Source organism: Schistocerca cancellata, chromosome 2, assembly GCF_023864275.1.
Source record: "Schistocerca cancellata isolate TAMUIC-IGC-003103 chromosome 2, iqSchCanc2.1, whole genome shotgun sequence".
Lineage (NCBI taxonomy): Eukaryota > Metazoa > Arthropoda > Insecta > Orthoptera > Acrididae > Schistocerca > Schistocerca cancellata.
In genome coordinates, this window is record NC_064627.1 from 1012492100 (window position 1) to 1012511692 (window position 19593).

General features: G+C 44.7%; 1 protein-coding gene across 2 annotated transcripts in view; it reads left to right on the plus strand.

Moving 5' to 3' along the window:
• LOC126162986 (uncharacterized) overlaps positions 1-19593 on the plus strand; it is a 337797-nt gene that overhangs the window by 223279 nt on the left and 94925 nt on the right. The window lies entirely within an intron of this gene.

The window sequence follows — 19593 nt, forward strand, 5'->3', positions numbered from 1 at the left end:
CACATTGCGAAAAAAGTGGTTCAACTATAACATTCATATTTCTTTACATACTACACGAAGATGTAATAAAAAATGGAGGTTCCTATAAAAAAAACGCAGTTGATACCAGTTAGATCTGTGGCAGTGCCATCTAGCGGGCCACCCATCACATTTTTGGAGCTGTTAGTTAGGCTACCTACAGCTGTAACTGCGAGACCGTTCTAGGCGTTAAACGACATAGATACCTATCTTCGTCTTCCGCGTTTCCAACTTCGTCGTGTAGCTGTGCAACAGTACAGTAAGAGCGCGCAGTTCGGGTCAGATCGTCTTTTCGATCGTAAACGTGTCTCCCGGACGGCTAAGAATAGTCGTGAAACACGTAAAAGAACTGCAAGGCAATTTTCCGTGCTATAACCTTGGTCATAACCTCCTCGGCGGAGTAAGTAGCTTTAAAGATGCGACAAGAAACTTAAGTGTTACCGGAACATAGGGCAGAAGAAGGAACGGGGTTCTGAATTACCGTAACGGCTCCGCGGTTAGGTACGGAGGACCGCAGGGGACGTGCCGACCACTGCGCTGAAAGGTGTCCTCCGGCCATTATCCTGCGCTCGCCGTCTCTTCCCAGTCCGGGTGCGCGTGCGCCTGAGATATTTACGCGAGCGCCGGCGGAGAGCTATTAATTCGTCCCACGCGGCCAGAGGCGTGACGGGAGCCATGTCCGATAACAGCCGTGTCGCCAGCCTGCGACGTGCAGCGTAATTCTGCTGTCGATTTATTAGGCTGTCATTGACGCTTGTGCTTCACCATTAGTTAAACCTAGTGGCTGCCAGAAACGATAAATCTTACCTCGATTTTTTTTTTTTTCCTCTGCCGGGCAGTCAACGGAGATTCCATTCTCCTTCTTCCTTTCTTTCTTTATAATTCATGGCCCCCACAGATATTTATTTCTGTCTGTGTATTGGACACGAATGATGCAATTTTCGAAATACTGTACATTTCTTAGCTGGTTTTGAGCTCTGTTCTGATTAGACTTGCGCTCCATGTTCTTCCCGTAGGGGTAAGTCAGCTGGAGAAGCTGCGCGCGAAGTATTTACAGTTCCAGAGTAATTTGGTATGTCTTCAACGTAATCGAGGTAAGGAGATTGTGGCTTTGTTTGCTGTGGTAAGCAAAAATGGCTCTGAGCACTATGGGACTTAACTTCTAAGGTCATCAGTCCCCTAGAACTTAGAACTACTTAAACCTAACTAACCTAATGACATCACACACATCCATGCCCGAGGCAGGATTCGAACCTGCGACCGTAGCGGCCGCGCGGTTCCAGACTGTATCGCCTTTAACCGCTTGTCCACCACGGCCGGCCCTGTGGTAAGCCTTGACGTAGGATTGCCTGGAGTGAGCAATACTTTACAGAAGACTAGACTGGCGATCGTTAAAGAAAGAATACTATACACGATGTAAGAAATGGGTGCTAATGTTCGATATACAGTGTGTCCCAAAAGGGGCAGAAAAAAAGTCTATTAAACATGGTCTGTAAAATGCATATCGAAAGATGTATGAGCACTTGTTCGTCTTCGCTAGTGTGAAACACATCTCTTCTATTGTAAGGTCTTTGCTTTCCATATTTTGGGAGGAAGAGGTATTGACAAAAATAAGAAAAAATGTCTATAGGGTCTAGAATGCCTACTTTAAGAACTTTGAGCACTTATTTAACTTCGCTAGTTTGAAACACATCTTTTCTACTGAACAAGTGTTAACAGCTCTTAAAGTAGGCAGTTTAGAAACCATGTTTACTAGACATTCGTTTTCTTGTGTTGGTCCATACTACCTCGTCCCAAAATATGCAAACCAAAGAGCTTGCAGTAGAAGAGATAGATTTTGTTTATCGACAAACAAGTACTAATACAGGGTGTTTCAGAAGTGATGGTCAGTATTCAGGGATATGACGGGAATGATCATTTGACACAAAAAAGGCAAGTAAACAAGTAAAGCGCATACCTTAAGAGCTATGAGCAATTCTTGATCTTCTATACTGTGAAACAAATATCTTCTATTGCAATCTCTTTGCTCTCCATATTTAGGGAAGTATTACTATGGACCAAAACAAGAAAAAAGTGCAGTAAACATGGGCTCTAAAATGCATACCTTAAGAGCTATGAGCAATTGTTCATCTTCGCTACTTTGAAAAACAACTCTTCTAATGATAACAAAACGAGTGGTTGTATTTGAATCAAACGTCGCCTATTCTTTTTAAAACATGCTTCGCCGGCCAGGGTGGCCCAGCGGTTCTAGGCGCTACAGTCTGGAACCGCGCGACCGCTACGGTCGCAGGTTCGAATCCTGCCTCGGGCATGGATGTGTGTTCAAAATGGTTCAAATGGCTCTGAGCACTATGGGACTCAACTGCTGAGGTCATTAGTCCCCTAGAACTTAGAACTAGTTAAACCTAACTAACCTAAGAACATCACAAACAGCCATGCCCGAGGCAGGATTCGAACCTGCGACAGTAGCGGTCAGGCGGTTCCAGACTGCTGCGCCTTTAACCGCACGGCCACGTCGGCCGGTCATGGATGTGTGTGATGTCCTTACGTTAGTTAGGTTTAAGTAGTTCTAAGTTCAAGGGGGCTGATGATCTCAGAAGTTACGTCCCATAGTGCTCAGAGCCATGTGAACCGTTTGAAAACATGCTTCCAGTACCAACACCAAATGGTGTTATCTTCAGGCTCCAAGCGTAACCTGCCTTCCACAACAGTTTTCAGAACGTTTTCAGAATTGTATGCAGCTGGCCAAAATTCCGTGGCAACAACAAATCCAGCGTGGCATACGATTTCGGATACGTACCTCTTCTGGTATTTGACTAGTGACTTCACCATAAATTGAAAAATTTATTTACGAATAGACGTGTCACTCTAACCTTAAAATGTCTTTGACACGACTTTCAAGTTACGTAATGAGCTGATAAGTGACAAACGAATATCGACATGCGCAGAAACGACGTTATTTTCCGGTCGCCTTACTATACACATCGTCAATGAGGTAAAAAGGGCAGCTCGTTTTACATATCATGCAAAAGGGGAGAAAGTGTCACGGATATTGTAAACGTGTTGTGGAAAGATCTTTTCACAAAATTATAATGACAAACTTCCTCCTGCGGATGTCAAAACATTTTGTGACTTTCCCCTGCAACGGAGGTATCACCTTCGTGATAACGTAAGAGCTCGTACGGTAAGATTTTGGTATCAATTTTACCCATGTGCTGTTCGAGGGTGAACCAGTACAGAAATTGGTTCTCTGAACCCTTTTACGTGTGAATTGCCGAGCAATCATGTATACGTAAATGCACTTGCCACAAGTCACATTTAAGCCACAGTAAGCCTCTCCAAGTCAAGCACCAGAAGAACAGTGCTTCTCAGAGAGATCAAGATCTAGATTTTTTTATATTTTTTTATTTTGGGTTTGGTTTACAAGGACCATACAGCCAACAACGGTTATAAAGTGCCAAGAAACATAATTGTAAAAAAACAGAATAGCACAAAATTACGAAGTTAGCACATAAACACACTCTTAAAGTAAAATAAAAGCGCAATTAGACAAACGCCAGAGAGTTGACGTCAGTGATGACAATGACATTGGAGCAGAATTACAAATAGCACTATACTGCAACATTATGAGAAACATTCATATGCTCTTATAGAAAAGACAAAACATTAAAGAGCAAATATCGTACATCATACAATAAGTAGAGCAGTAGTAGAAGAACAGAATTGCAAATAACACCCTATAACAATGTGAGAATTGTAACATATAGTCAGACATACTTAAAATAAAAGAAAAACTCTAAATGATAAACACAATACAACAACGGTATGTACAATAGTGCCAGTAGAACAATGACACAAAATGCGCAAGAGAGCTACAATGAAAATGTAATGTACAAATAGAGGTCCGTACGCAAATTAAAACTCAAAATTACGCGCCCGATTACGAACCGGGCTGAAGCCATTTGAAAATGAAGACCTCCGCAAATCATAAATTTGGTTGCCGGTGGCTTTCAGATAGTCTGTGAGCAAGTTGTATTTATCAAAACGGTGGAGAAAAACAGAAACACTGGTAGGGAGGTGGTAACCCGTCGCAACCAATTTCTTACACAAGTCTGATTGTGCAGTCGTGTACTTGGAACATATCAATATGACGTGATAATCTTCGACCGATATAGGTGTGTGGGGTAACATCAAGATCTAGTTGTGCTGGCTAGGAAAATTCTTATTGCTACTGAACATCATAGCGAAGCGTCGTTGCTATTGGGGGATGACACGTGCCTGAAGAGCAGAAAAATGGTGGAGGTTCTGAAGAATTCCGGTTAAGGACAGTCTCGGCCTCAAGCTCCCTGGAATTTGTGATGTCTTGTTGGGTAGCAGCTACACCGTCAGCTCATCCCTAGCGTTTCTCATCGCTGTGCAGAATACCAAAGGCACATTAAAAATCGAGAACTTGAGAAATCAGCAGTTGTTGAGCACAGCCTCACAAATGAACAAAAAATATTGTGATGGAAAAAAAATCTTGTCCCGCATAGCAGGATTCTGACATAAAAGAGGTATTAGAAATGAGAATGTGCTAGAAGAGCTTCAACCGTGACAGCGGGTATATTCTTACTGGTGAGTGGAAGGGGCCCGCATCTCGTGGTCGTGCGGTAGCGTTCTCGCTTCCCACGCCCGGGTTCCCGGGTTCGATTCCCGGCGGGGTCAGGGATTTTCTCTGCCTCGTGATGGCTGGGTGTTGTGTGATGTTCTTAGGTTAGTTAGGTTTAAGTAGTTCTAAGTTCTAGGGGACTGATGACCATAGCTGTTAAGTCCCATAGTGTTCACAAGGGAACATCCCCATCGCACCCCCCTCAGATTTAGTTATAAGTTGGCACAATGGATAGGCCTTGAAAAACTGAACACAGATCAATCGAGAAAACAGGAAGAAGTTGTGTGGAACTATGAAAAAATAAGCAAAATATACAAACTGGGTCGTCCATGCGTAAGATAGGCAATATTAAGAGCAATGTCTGGCGAGGAGCGCCGTGGTCCTGTGGTTAGCGTGAACAGCTGCGGAGCGAGAGGTCCTTGGTTCAAATCTGCCCTCCACTGAAAATTTTGCTTTCTTTACTTTCGCAAAGTTATGATCTGTCCGTTCGTTCATTGACGTCTCTGTTCACTGTAATAAGTTTAGTGTCTGTGTTTTGCGACCGCACCGCAAAACCGTGTGATTAGTTGACGAAAGGACGTGCCTCTCCAATGGGAACCGAAAACATTTGATCGCAAGGTCATAGTTCAACCGATTCCTCCACAGGAAAACACGTCTGATATTTTGTATACGACACTGGTGACAGCATGTGCGTCACATGACACGAATATGTTGTCGACCCACCTAACTAGTACACTTGGCGAATGGGTGAAAAGTTTCTTCTACCTTGCCCGATTTAGGTTTTCTTGTGGATGTAATAATCACTCCAAAAAAAGTGATGAAAACATAAGAGTTTTTCACATAAACTGAAAATAAAAAGTTAAAATTTTCGGTCGAGGGAAGATATGAACCAAGGACCAGTCGTTCCGCAGCTGTTCACGCTAACCACGGGACCACGGAGCTCCTCGCCTCACAGGTCCCTTAATATTGCCTATGTTACGCATGGACGACCCAGTTTGTATATTTTGCTTATTTTTTCATAGTTCCACACAACTTCTTCCTGTTTTCTCGATCGATCTGTGTTCAGTTCTTCAAGGCCTATCCACTGTGCCAACTTATAACTAAATCTGAGGGGGGTGCGATGGGGATGTTCCCTTGTCAGAGCCATTTGAACCAGTGAGTGGAAGGGAGCCATCGACGCTGAGGAGATACACAGGCATTTGCCGAATTGTTTTATTTGCCCTACAACACCGCAGGCATTGACACAGTCTCTGACAGCATGATGTAATGACGTACGCGGGCCAACCACAAGCCGTCTACGACAACAGCAGCCACGACAGTCAGCAGCTCTTGAGGAAGGCGATGGAGATGACCGCCGAAAGCTCCATATTCTACACAGCTTTGACGCAGCAACAAAACCGAGGTTGTTTTATGCAAGAGGTAAACTGCTTCAGCAGAAACAAATTTAAAGGGGGAGGGGGGAGGAGAATGACGCTCAAGTCGCCGGTGTGAAACCAAGTGGTCACCTTTTTTTTTTTTTTTTTTTTTTTTTTTTTTTTTTTTTTTTTTTTTTTTTTTTTTTTTTTACCCTGTAGGAGTAATCTGTTTCTCCTTCGTTACTTGCGATGTCTTGTACACTTGCTATGAGGTGTTGCTGCATTTCTCACAAACATCAGTGTACGTGCAAGAGGCTACGCGTCTCTCCATTCCTGCACGCTCTAAGCAGCAAACGTACGCCGGCGAGGTCCGCAACGCGCACTGGCATTGCTGTGGACGGCGCGAGACAGTGGGTGTGGTTTTGCGTGGGCAGAAGTCGCGCATGCGTGGGCCCCCTCCGTCTCGTTGCGAAGTACAGCGCTCCAGGGGCGTTTAAATCCCTTCGTTTTCCTCGACGTTTTCCTGGTCAGCAGAGCAGACTTTTTATCGCCTGCGGTATATCTAGCTACGCTGTCATCCTTAAGCCGTCGGCACACGGACCGTGCATCCGAACGTTGAGCGTTGAGCGTGCCGAGTTTCTGACGTCATAACGTGGAATAGCACGTTCGGGAGTCTTGCCGTACGTGCAGAGCAATATCTGGCATGTCAGATATTCTGAGCGTGCGTCTGAGCGTTGACCAATGAGATGGCACAACGCCACCTATGTCACACGCACGCCGTCTCCCTTCAGTACAGACTTGTGAGGCGCCATATTGGCATTCATTTCAAGCCTATATGTATATATGCCGTTTCTGAGCACCATCAAATTGAGAATCACTGGAAAACCCGTTGTTAACTGTGTGATTCGTTCCAATAAAATAATGAGAAACATCATATTCGTGGCAAAAGAATTATTGTAACCTTCGTATTGTGAGAGTAGGCTATTTGAAGCTAGCGACACACTGAAGATTTACCCAAAACGCATTGTTCTTGGTACAATTTGTTATAATTAAACTTCAATTAGCAACATATCTACGATTAAGGTTTTCTGCACGAGCTGAAATACTATTATCAGACAACTACAGTATGTTATTGCTGTAGCGTAGTGACTAGCATCATTGCTCCCCATTTATTATTTTGGAGGGGCGGTGGTTCGTGTCTTGCCACTTCCAAATTTTTTTCTCTAACATTCGCGTTTTCATTGGGTTCTGATACTTTATTATTAGTTTAATATAAGCATATACTATAATATTTGATGTTATGTAAATATAACTTCACCTATTTTTGAGGGGTGACTTTGTTCGAATGGCTTAATCTACAGGACAGCTTGCGCTACTTGTATAAAGATATTTTGCTCCTTTTTGTTTTACGCTTCGTAATTCACATGTTACCATGATTCTGCTACTGGGTAGGAACAGTGATAAAGTAAGACTGACCTTGGGGTTTTACTAAAATGTGGGAACGATGAAATAATGTTTATCTTATGCGGAGAAGTATTCCAAATGTGTACCGCACTGTTTGTAATGGAACTTTTATAAGCCTGTGTCCTTATTGATTTGACATGGTACTTTCCTTTTCGTGGACGATGGAGGAAATGTGCGTTTTAACTGAGCTGACGTGGGCATTTTACACGCGCCCGTTGAGTAAACAGAGTGGTTTACGAACTAGAAACATCCCTCAACTGCCGGTCTAGTGCGTTGCGATCGCGTCTACCACGTTGGGGCCCACGTACCGTATGCACAAGTCGCATCGTTCCTGAGCGTTCAGCAGCACGTTGAACTTGCCACGCTCAACGTTAACGTTCGACAGCACGGTCCGTGTGCCGACGGCTTTAGGTTACAATAATGCATACGGGATGGTACGAGCATATGAGGATTGTAGTAGGGAAGGCGACTTCGGTTTAGTGGGAGAATTCCAGGAGAGTGTGATTCATTTGTAAAGGAGACCGCATATAGCACGCCAGTATGACCTATTCTTGAGTCCTGCTCGAGTGTTTGGGATCAGTACCAGGTCGCGGCAAAGAAGACATCGAAACAATTCAGAGGCGGCCTGCTAGATTTGTTACTGGTAGGTTCGAACAACACGCAAGTGTTTCGGAGGTGCTTCGGGAACTCAATTGGGAATCCCTGGTAGGAAGGCGACATTGTTTTTCGAGTAACACTATTGAGAAAATTTATACAACCGGCAATTGAAGCTTACTGCAGAACGACTCTGTTGTCTACAACATACTCGTACATTGTGCGTAAGGATCAAGGAGGTAAGATACGATAAATTAGGGCTCACACGGAGGCATATAGACAGTCGTTTTTACCGCGTTCTATTTGCAAATGGAACAGTAAAGGAAATTACTAGTAGTGGTACGCAGCACCCTTCGCCATGCGCCATATGGTGGACTGCGGACTATCGATGTAGATGTGCGTGCTGTCTAATCGATTTCTAGCTACGAAGGATTCTAAAAAAAATCGAGGAATACAAAATCACTAAAATTAAACACATTGGATATGGTTAAACGTAGACAAAGATAAAAACAGACTACACAGCTTAAGTATACGAGATGAATATTAAATAAGGGGACAAACTTGAGGAGGCTCTTCCTGCCAGGAAAGGGAAAAGTTCATATCGACACGCGTCTGGAAATGGAGAGTAAGTCAGCAACAAAGCAATTTCCTCACTAAAGTAGCACCGCACGTGTCATCACGATGCTGCGTGCGAGGAAAAATTCCTGGCTGCACCGGGAACTGAACTCGGGCACATACGCTGACCACTCACCTAGTATCTGTTTTATTGGATCAAAACATTCGTCACTGTAATCGAAGACAGTTAGCGGGATGTGTTACGACGAGGCAAGAAATGGATCAGAGTTCTACAATGAAAACTGTGAAAATTGTACACAGAAAATAGTCTTTGGTTATGAGGCAGGTCTCCATTTTAATGTGATTCTTGATTAAGAGGAATTTCTGCAAATGCCGTCAGCAGCGAGTTTATTAGAAACTACATAAGTTCGGATTGGACATTACTCGAGCAGAAAGCTAGTTCGCAAAATGGACTTCCTTTCGGGAGCAGCGAGGATCAAGTGCCGATTCAGACGGGGAGTTTTGGCATACAGAAATGGATTAAGGCAGATGGCATGATAGGGTATCGTTGGTATCCTCCCACGCTTGCTCTAATTGACACTGTGCTGTGTCTATAAGCTTCATCCCTTCATTATAAAAACGACGCCTACCTCTTCGAAGGAACCCCAAAGGATTCCCATTAAAAGCCAAAATTAAAATGATGTTATACAAGCAGGCGTAATCATGACCAGCAGGTTCAACTAGCAGCACAAATAATTTCCACATGGCATGAAAGCTATTCAGACGGAAAAACAAATACGTCGGCCAATCGAGAGAGGTATCGAAAGCCACCAAGGGTTTTCCTTGTCAGTTAAAGTTAAAAGTCTGGTTCCTATGCTTCAAAATTACAGGTCACCATTAACAATGATGGGGCCCCAACTAGGCCTTTTAGTTAACGAACAGGGGGATTGGGTTGAGGAGGGGGTTATTATACAAAGAAGGCCTTAGCCAGGTAGTTTAATGAGCATTACGTACATACTCTCAGTTTCAACCTTTTTTTTTTTTTTTTTTTTTTTTTTTTTTTTTTTTTTTTTTTTTTTTTTTTTTGTCGTCAGTCTACTGACTGGTTTGATGCAGCCCGCCACGAATTCCTTTCCTGTGCTAACCTCTTAACCTCTTCATCTCAGAATAGCACTTGCAACCTACGTCCTCAATTAGTTGCTTGACGTATTCCAATCTCTGTCTTCCTCTACAGTTTTTGCCCTCTACAGCTCTCTCTAGTACCACGGAAGTCATTCCCTCATGTCTTAGCAGATGTCCTATCATCCTGTCCCTTCTCCTAATCAGTGTTTTACACATATTCCTTTCCTCTCCGATTCTGCGTAGAACCTCCTCATTCTTACCTTATCAGTCCACCTAATTTTCAACATTCCTCTATAGCACCACATCTCAAATGCTTCGATTCTCTTCTGTTCCGGTTTTCCCACAGTCCATGTTTCACTACCATACAATGCTGTACTCCAGACGTACATCGTCAGAAATTTCTACCTCAAATTAAGGCCGGTATTTGATATTAGTAGACTTCTCTTGGTCAGAAATGCCTTTTTTGCCATAGCGAGTATGCTTTTGATGTCCTCCTTACTCCGTCCGTCATTGGTTGTTTTACTGCCTTGGTAGCAGAATTCCTTAACTTCATTGACTTCGTGACCATCAATCCAGATTTTAAGTTTCTCGCTGTTCTCATTTCTACTACTTCTCATTACCTTCGTCTTTCTCCGGTTTACTCTCAAACCATACTGTGTACTCATTAGACTGTTCATTCCGTTCAGCAGATCATTTAATTCTTCTTCACTTTCACTCAGAATAGCAATGTTATCAGCGAATCGTATCATTGATATCATTTCACCTTGTATTTTAATTCCACTCCTGAACCTTTCTTTTATTTCCATCATTGCTTCCTCGATGTACAGATTGAAGAGTAGGGACGAAAGGCTACAGCCTTGTCTTATACCCTTCTTAATACGAGCACTTCGTTCTTGATCGTCCACTCTTATTATTCCCTCTTGGTTGTTGTACATATTGTATATGACCCGTCTCTCCCTGTAGCTTACCCCTACTTTTTTCAGAATCTCGAACAGCTTGCACCATTTTATATTGTCGAACGCTTTTTCCAGGTCGACAAATCCTATGAAAGTGTCTTGATTTTTCTTTAGCCTTGCTTCCATTATTAGCCGTAATGTCAGAATTGCCTCTCTCGTCCCTTTACTTTTCCTAAAGCCAAACTGATTGACACCTAGCGCATTCTCAATTTTTTTTCCATTCTTCTGCATATTATTCTTGTAAGCAGCCTCGATGCATGAGCTGTTAAGCTGATTGTGCGATAATTCTCGCACTTGTCAGCTCTTGCCGTCTTCGGAAATGTGTGGATGATGCTTTCCCGAAAGTCAGATGGTATATCGCCAGACTCATATATTCTACACACCAACGTGAATAGTCGTTTTGTTGCCACTTACCCCAATGATTTTAGAAATTCTGATGGAGTGTTATCTATCCCTTCTGCCTTATTTGACCGTAAGTCCTCCAAAGCTCTTTTAAATTCCGATTCTAATACTGGATCCCCTATCTCTTCTAAATCGACTCCTGTTTCTTCTTCTATCACATCAGACAAATCTTCACCCTCATAGAGGCTTTCAATGTATTCTTTCCACCTATCTGCTCTCGCCTCTGCATTTAACAGTGGAATTCCCGTTGCACTCTTAATGTTACCACCGTTGCTTTTAATGTCACCAAAGGTTGTTTTGACTTTCCTGTATGCTGAGTCTGTCCTTCCGACAATCATATCTTTTTCGATGTCTTCACATTTTTCCTGCAGCCATTTCGTCTTAGCTTCCCTGCACTTCCTATTTATTACATTCCTCAGCGACTTGTATTTCTGTATTCCTGATTTTCCCGGAACAATTTTGTACTTCCTCCTTTCATCAATCAACTGAAGTATTTCTTCTGTTACCCATGGTTTCTTCGCAGCTACCTTCTTTGTACCTATGTTTTCCTTCCCAACTTCTGTGATGGTTTCCTCTTCAACTGTAGCCTACTGCGCTATTCCTTATTGCTGTATCTATAGCGTTAGAGAACTTCAAACGTATCTCGTCATTCCTTAGTACCTCCGTATCCCACTTCTTTGCGTATTGATTCTTCCTGACTAATGTCTTGAACTTCAGCCTACTCTTCATCACTACTATATTGTGATCTGAGTCTATATCTGCTCCTGGGTACGCCTTACAATCCAGTATCTGATTTCGGAATCTCTGTCTGACCATGATGTAATCTAATTGAAATCTTCCCTTATCTCCCGGCCTTTTCCAAGTATACCTCCTCCTCTTGTGATTCTTGAACAGGGTATTCGCTATTACTACCTGAAACTTGTTACAGAACTCAATTAGTCTTTCCCCTCTTTCATTCCTTGTCCTATGAAACGTCCCCTTAGAACTAATTATACATGACTGTGCTTAAACTGACACACAATATTTTTAGCGCAACGCAATCTGACTTTCAAAAATCCCTGCAAAATAATGGCCCTGACTAACATTAATCTATACTTTTCACAAATCACTTACCTCACCAAAAATCTCCGTTACTCGAACTACTGCAATACAGCGAGCGCCACTACTGCCAGCTAAATAACAGATTCAAACTACGGAAGACACTAACTACTGATAGGGATAGTTAGCAATTGAAAGATGTTAATGGAGAACAAACAATGTATTTACCTTAACAGTCATAATATATATAGCAGTTCATGACAAATTACAAAACTCCGCCATCTCTTTCCTCACATCCACCACTGCTGGCGGCTCACCTCCCACTGCGCAACGCTACGCGCTGTTCACATCCAGCTGCCGCTGCCCAACACTACAATGGCAGACAACAATGCAAACTAGCCACAGACTGCACACAGCACAGCCAGTAATTTTCATATAGAGCGCTACGTAACGTTGCCAATAAGAAAACATAAACAGCCCACTTACATGTTAATAGAGAACAAACAATGTATTTACCGTAACAGTCATAATATATATAGCAGTTCATGACAAATTACAAAACTCCGCCATCTCTCTCCTCACATCCACCACTGCTGGCGGCTCACCTCCCACTGCGCAACGCTACGCGCTGTTCACATCCAGCTGCCGCTGCCCAACACTACAATGGCAGACAACAATGCAAACTAGCCACAGACTGCACACAGCACAGCCAGTGATTTTCATATAGAGCGCTACGTAACGTTGCCAATAAGAAAACATAAACAGCCTACTTACAGTCCCAAGCCCATATTCTCCTGCAACCTTTTCTTCTATTCCTTCCCTTACAACTGCATTCCAGTCGCCCCTGACTATTAGATTTTCGTCCCCCTTTACATACTGCATTACCCTTTCAATATCCTCATACACTTTCTCTATCTGTTCATCTTCAGCTTGCGACGTCGGCGTGTATACCTGAACTATCGTTGTCGGTGTTGGTCTGCTGTCGATTCTGATTAGAACAACCCGGTCACTGAACTGTTCACAGTAACACACCCTTTGCCCTACCTTCCTATTCATAACGAATCCTACATCTGTTATACCATTTTCTGCTGCTATTGATATTACCCGATACTCATCTGACCAGAAATCCTTGTCTTCCTTCCACTTCACTTCACTGACCCCTACTATATCTAGATTGAGCCTTTGCATTTCCCTTTTCAGATTTTCTAGTTTCCCTACCACGTTCAAGCTTCTGACATTCCACGCCCCGACTCGTAGAACGTTATCCTTTCGTTGATTATTCAATCTTTTTGTCATGGTAACCTCCCCCTTGGCAGTCCCCTCCCGGAGATCCGAATGGGGGACTATTCCGAAATCTTTTGCCAATGGAGAGATCATCATGACACTTCTTCAATTAAAGGCCACATGTCCTGTGGTTATACGTTACGTGCGAAGCTACATAAGGAAAACAGAGCAGAACCTAAATCATATTGAACAGACAGCAATCTGAACCTTGCTCGTTTCGAAAGCGAGAGTAGCATGCTAACTAATGGCTAACGTGCTATCCAGCTCAATTTTCTTAAATAGTAGGACAGAGAACCACCTAACTAATCTTAACGTCACGAAACAAAATACACTGAAGTTACAAAAAGTTACGGAATAATACGCTCATATACAGCGTGCACAACGTATTAAAAGGCAGTGCATTGGAGGAGCTGTCTCTTGTACACAACTGATTCATCTGAAAAGATTTCCGACGTGATTATGGCCGCACGACGGGAATTAAGAACACTTTAAACGCGGAATGGTAGTTAGAACTACACGAATGGAACAATCCACATCTGAAATCGTTAGGGAATTGAATATTCCGATATCCACAGCGTCAAGAGTATGCGGAGAATACCAAATTTCAGGCATTACGAACGCAGTGGCCGACGACCTTCACTTAAATACCGAGAGTAGCGGCGTTTGTGTAGAGTTGTCAGTGCTAACACACAAGTAACACTGCGTGAAGTAACAGCAGAAATGTCCGCACCCGGTAGCTGAGTGGTCAGCGCGACAGACTGTCAATTCCAAGGGTCCTGGTTCGATTCCCGGCTGGGTCGGAGATGTTCTCTCAGGGACAGGGTGTTGTGTTGTCCTAATCATCATGATTTCATCCCCGTCGACGCGCAAGTCGCCGAAGTAGCATCAAATCGAAAGACTTGCACCCGGCGAACGGTCTAGCTGACGGGCGGCCCTAGTCACATGACCGCAGAAATCTATGTGGGACGTACGACGAACGCATCCATTTGGACAGTGTGGCGAAATTTGGCGTTGATGCGCCATGGAAACAGATGACCAACGCGAGTGACTTTGCTAACAGCACATCGCCTGCAGCGCCTCTCCTAAGCTCGTAACTACACTCCTGGAATTTGAAATAAGAACACCGTGAATTCATTGTCCCAGGAAGGGGAAACTTTATTGACACATTCCTGGGGTCAGATACATCACATGATCACACTGACAGAACCACAGGCACATAGACACAGGCAACAGAGCATGCACAATGTCGGCACTAGTACAGTGTATATCCACCTTTCGCAGCAATGCAGGCTGCTATTCTCCCATGGAGACGATCGTAGAGATGCTGGATGTAGTCCTGTGGAACGGCTTGCCATGCCATTTCCACCTGGCGCTTCAGTTGGACCAGCGTTCGTGCTGGACGTGCAGACCGCGTGAGACGACGCTTCATCCAGTCCCAAACATGCTCAATGGGGGACAGATCCGGAGATCTTGCTGGCCAGGGTAGTTGACTTACACCTTCTAGAGCACGTTGGGTGGCACGGGATACATGCGGACGTGCATTGTCCTGTTGGAACAGAAAGTTCCCTTGCCGGTCTAGGAATGGTAGAACGATGGGTTCGATGACGGTTTGGATGTACCGTGCACTATTCAGTGTCCCCTCGACGATCACCAGTGGTGTACGGCCAGTGTAGGAGATCGCTCCCCACACCATGATGCCGAGTGTTGGCCCTGTGTGCCTCGGTCGTATGCAGTCCTGATTGTGGCGCTCACCTGCACGGCGCCAAACACGCAAACGACCATCATTGGCACCAAGGCAGAAGCGACTCTCATCGCTGAAGACGACACGTCTCCATTCGTCCCTCCATTCACGCCTGTCGCGACACCACTGCAGGCGGGCTGCACGATGTTGGGGCGTGAGCGGAAGACGGCCTAACGGTGTGCGGGACCGTAGCCCAGCTTCATGGAGACGGTTGCGAATGGTTCTCGCCGATACCCCAGGAGCAACAGTGTCCCTAATTTGCTGGGAAGTGGCGGTGCGGTCCCCTACGGCACTGCGTAGGATCCTACGGTCTTGGCGTGCATCCGTGCGTCGCTGCGGTCCGGTCCCAGGTCGACGGGCACGTGCACCTTCCGCCGACCACTGGCGACAACATCGATGTACTGTGGTGACCTCACGCCCCACGTGTTGAGCAATTCGGCGGTACGTCCACCCGGCCTCCCGCATGCCCACTATACGCCCTCGCTCAAAGTCCGTCAACTGCACATACGGTTCACGTCCACGCTGTCGCGGCATGCTACCAGTGTTAAAGACTGCGATGGAGCTCCGTATGCCACGGCAAACTGGCTGACACTGACGGCGGCGGTGCGCAAATGCTGCGCAGCTAGCGCCATTCGACGGCCAACACCGCGGTTCCTGGTGTGTCCGCTGTGCCGTGCGTGTGATCATTGCTTGTACAGCCCTCTCGCAGTGTCCGGAGCAAGTATGGTGGGTCTGACACACCGGTGTCAATGTGTTCTTTTTTCCATTTCCAGGAGTGTATATCGACTGGACACTAGACGGCTGAAAAACCGTGGCCCAGAGAGGTAAGTTCGTATTTCAGTTGGTAAGATCCGATGGTAGGGTTTGAGTGTGGTGCAGATCCCACGATGTCGTCGATTCAAGTTGTCGACGAGGCACTGTGCTAGCCGCTGGTGGCTCCATAACGGTGTGCGCTGTGTTTACATGAAACGGAATGTGTCCTCTGGTCCAACTGAACGGATCATTGACTGGAAATGGTTAAGGTCGGCTACTTGGAGACCACTTGCGGCCATTCATGTACCTCGTGTTCCCAAACAACGGTGGAATTTTTGTAGATGACAATGCGTTATCTCACCACGCCACAGTTGTTCGTGATTGGTTTGAAGGACATTCTGGACAACTCGAGCGAATGATTGGCCATCTACATCGCTCAACATGAATCCCATCGAACATCTATGGGACATAATCGAGAGGTCAGTTCGTGCGCAAACTCTTGCACTGGTAACTATTTTGCAATTAACGGACGGCTGTAGAGGGAGATGGCTCAATATTTCTGTAGAGGATTTCCAACGATTTGTTGAGTCCATTCCACGTCGAGCTGCTACACTACACCAGTCAGGAGCTCCGACACGATATTAGGTATTCCATGACTTATGTCACCTCATTGTATGGACGCCATGATATAGTATTAGTAGTGTGCTGCTAGATACATCCAAGTGCGACCCATTCTTGAGTGCTGCTGGAGCGTTCGGGATTCCCATCAAATGGGGCTGAAAGGTGACATCGAAGGAATTCAGATGCCTACTGCTACATTTTTCCTGGTAGGTTCGATCAACACGCGAGTATTACGGAATGCTCCGTGAATTCCAATGGGAATCCATGGAGGGTAGAAGAGATTCTTTCCGCGAAACACTGTTGAGAAAGTCAAAGGACGGGTATTTGCGACTGACTGCAGAACGATTCTACTGCCACCGACGTAAATCCCGCGTTAACGGCTGCGAAACAAAGGAAATCGGGGCTCGTACGGAGAAATACAGTCATATTCCGTCGCTCCACTTGCCAGTTGGATAAAAAAAAGACAATAATTAGCAGTAATAGGTGTGGAGTTCAGAGAGTATGTTAGCATCTCGTCCCACGCGTAACAAGAGTGGAGCATTGTCAGATGACAGTACATGTTCCGGGTTTTATGTTGAGACAGTTCTCTGCGGAGCAGGTGTAGCACAGTGTGGGAGCGAAATGGCACAGCAACTGGGAAAGTACTCCAGAGTTGAAGTACGCGAGACAGTACGCATCTTGCGAGCAAGGCGTCCAAAATGCACACAGATTTACCGTGGAACTGTGGCGGTATATGGATCAAATGCAACGTCCCTACCAGCCATAGTAAGATGGTGCCCATAATATGACGAAGGCTACACAGGCGTGGGTGTGGGCGATCCGCCATACAGTCCAGATCTTGTGCCACGCGCAAGCTGAAAGAACATCTGAGGGAAATAAATTTTCGACCGACAAGGGCGTTCACACAGACTAAAGGCCGAAATACTAAATGTCTTTTTCCAAAGCTGTTTCACAGAGGAAGACTGCACTGTAGTTCCTTCTTTAGATTGTCGCACAGATGACAAAATGGTAGATATCGAAATAGACGACAGAGGGATAGAGAAACAATTAAAATCGCTCAAAAGATGAAAGGCCGCTGGACCTGATGGGATACCAGTTCGATTTTACGCAGAGTACGAGAAGGAACTTGCCCCCCTTCTTGCAGCGGTGTACCGTAGGTCTCTAGTAGAGCGTAGCGTTCCAAAGGATTGGAAAAGGGCAGAGGTCATGCCCGTTTTCAAGAAGGGACGTCGAACAGATATGCAGAACTATAGACCTATATCTCTAACGTCGATCAGTTGTAGAATTTTGGAACACGTATTATGTTCGAGTGTAATGACTTTTCTGGAGACTAGAAATCTACTCTGTAGGAATCAGCATGGGTTTCGAAAAAGACGGTCGTGTGAAAGCCAGCTCGCGCTATTCGTACACGAGATTCAGAAGGCCATAGACACGGGTTCACAGGTAGATGCCGTGTTTCTTGACTTCCGCAAGGCGTTCGATACAGTTCCCCACAGTCGTTTAATGAACAAAGTAAGAGCATATGGACTATCAGACCAATTGTGTGATTGGATTGAGGAGTTCCTAGATAACAGGACGCAGCATGTCATTCTCAATGGAGAGAAGTCTTTCGAAGCAAGAGTGATTTCAGGTGTGCCGCAGGGGAGTGTCATAGGACTGTTGCTATTCACAATATACATAAATGACCTGGTGGATGACATCGGAAGTTCACTGAGGCTTTTTGCAGATGATGCTGTGGTGTATCGAGAGGTTGTAACAATCGAAAATTGTACTGAAATGCAGGAGGATCTGCAGGGAATTGACGCATGGTGCAGGGAATGGCAATTCAATCTCAATGTAGACAAGTGTAATGTGCTGCGAATACATAGAAAGAAAGATCCTTTATCATTTAGCTACAGTATAGCAGGTCAGCAACTGGAAGCAGTTAATTCCATAAATTATCAGGGAGTACGCATTAGGAGTGATTTGAAATGGAATGATCATATAAAGTTGATCGTCGGTAAAGCAGATGCCAGACTGAGATTCATTGGAAGAATCCTAAGGAAATGCAATCCGAAAACAAAGGAAGTAGGGTACAGTACGCTTGTTCGGCCACTGCTTGGATACTGCTCAGCAGTCTGGGATCCGTACCAGATAGGGTTGATAGAAGATATAGAGAAGATCCAACGGAGAGCATCGCGCTTCGTTGCAGGATCATTTAGTAATCGCGAAAGCGTTACGGAGATGACAGATAAACTCCAGTGGAAGACTCTGCAGGAGAGACGCTCAGTAGCTCGGTACGGGCTTTTGTTAAAGTTTCGAGAACATACCTTCACCGAAGAGTCAAGCAGTATATTGCTGCCTCGTACGTATATCTCGCGAAGAGACCATGAGGATAAAATCAGAGAGATTAGAGCCCACACAGAAGCATACCGACAATCCTTCTTTCCACGAACAATACGAGACTGGAATAGAAGGGAGAACCGATAGAGGTACTCAGGGTACCCTCCGCCACACACCGTCAGGTGGCTTGCGGAGTATGGATGTAGATGTAGATGTAGATTCTCGAGTGGCTCAGTGACCGAGGAGTGGATCTCTATGGTTGAGGAACGATCGATAGGAATTTCCGACTGTTGTTTACAGACTTGGCGACAATGTTGAAAAATCATATCGTGTGTCTGTGTCACTTTCAAGTGTGGTGAAGCATTCTACAAAAGTAACTTGAAATGCTCTAATAAAGTGTAACTTACTCTTTGAAGTCCTCTCGTACAAGGCATTCTCCGTAAAGCATCTTATCGTGGTTTGAGGAGTATGTATGTAGATTTGGAAGAAAATGCTGTAGTTGGTATACAGATGTGAACACATCACATGATTGCGAAAAAACCATTCGGAGAACCGTACCAACTACTCTTGAAGACTGCTGACACACTAAGAAATAGTATTAGATTAGTTGTGAGTTGACTTCTTTGGCAGAAATATTCATGGCTTCGCATTCAGAGAAATGTAGTAACGACAACTTAATCGATATACAGTACTTCTATCCAAGTCGACATGCTACAAACA